We start from the raw sequence: 1,361 nt of genomic DNA on the forward strand, positions 1-1,361 counted from the left end.
ATGCCAAAAGAAAGTAATTTGAAATTCCTAAAATATCTGACAGTAATCATCAGTAATAAAACTGAATGTAGGATGATGAAAAGTTAAATTAGATAATTCATTGGTGGTAAAAAATGAGAAGAAAGAAAGAGTATGTGGGTACTTGAAGCACATGCGTGGCTGTTTGATGTGGTATGTATTTTTAGCCATTCTTGGTGTGAAATGTTTAATCAGAAAACAAGCCAGACTAATGACATAAAGCTTTATTACTGTTGCTCTGACCTTATATACTGTGGGAGTTATTTAAAAGGAGCTTTGTCAGCTGGAATTTTCCAAATAACTATGTTTTTGCACAGCTTTGAAGATGCAAAATTGTGTGATTGAAAATGTTTGCAAATATTATGGTTATGAAATTCATGGCAGATTCTGGAAGTGTTTTGATATCTCTGAATTAGCTAATGTTCATGCACTGGAACTCTCTTGCAGGCCTCAAATTCCTGACAACAATGCCCCCTTTAAACATGACCATTATTATCCAGATGTACAATCTGGGTATTTAACCTCTGCCTACATTGTGGTGGTGACTAATGTGCTTAAATGAAAAGGTTTTTGTTTTTCTTTCTGGGGAGCCGGGTGAGGGAAACATACTAAAGAGTGAGCTCACATTTAAACCCTGATTTTATGAATTCAGCAAAATCAGGACTGTGCTCGTCTGTGGAGCAGGCACACCTGTGCCATCAGTGGGGCGGGCTGGTCTTGCTGAACTTTGCAAGACAAGCCCCTCCCCTTATTTTGGGTAGACTCTATGAATGAAAACGTGCGCAGGAAGTCATGCCAAAAGCACCGTTTGCCGGGAGTCACAAAATCCGGCCAGGCAGCAGCTCTTACAGGACTGCTACTGGCACTTAAAGGGGAGACTATTTATTATGCTGGCAAGAAAACCATAGTTCCTGATACAAGTGACTGAAATGCGAAATGAGAAATATGGGCAAATCTGCCACTTTCACTTTGGAGATCCTGCAGAAGGAGGTGCAACAAAGTCATATCTGGGAGCAAATGAGGAAGGAGTTCTCTGGCATCTGGAGACATGCCAAGGTGACTGTACCCTCCTTTGCATACACACTCGTTCTTTGTCCATGGAAGAAGCGGTCCAATGGAAATATTTTTCTTCTGCAAGCATGCAGAGAACATTTATCCCTTTTTGCTGCACTCCTGCATACAACAGAAGCTGGAGGGCATGTTTGCAGTGGGGCACCTTAATACCTTGCACACAGCAGTTCCAAGTTCTGCTCACATAGAGTACTGCCTGCAGAATCACCATGCCAGTTTATTTGTAAAATCATGGTCATGGGAGGGAGGTGGTCTAGGCACAAGAGTGCTGT

The sequence above is a fragment of the Heptranchias perlo genome, chromosome 9, assembly GCF_035084215.1.
Source record: "Heptranchias perlo isolate sHepPer1 chromosome 9, sHepPer1.hap1, whole genome shotgun sequence".
NCBI lineage: Eukaryota > Metazoa > Chordata > Chondrichthyes > Hexanchiformes > Hexanchidae > Heptranchias > Heptranchias perlo.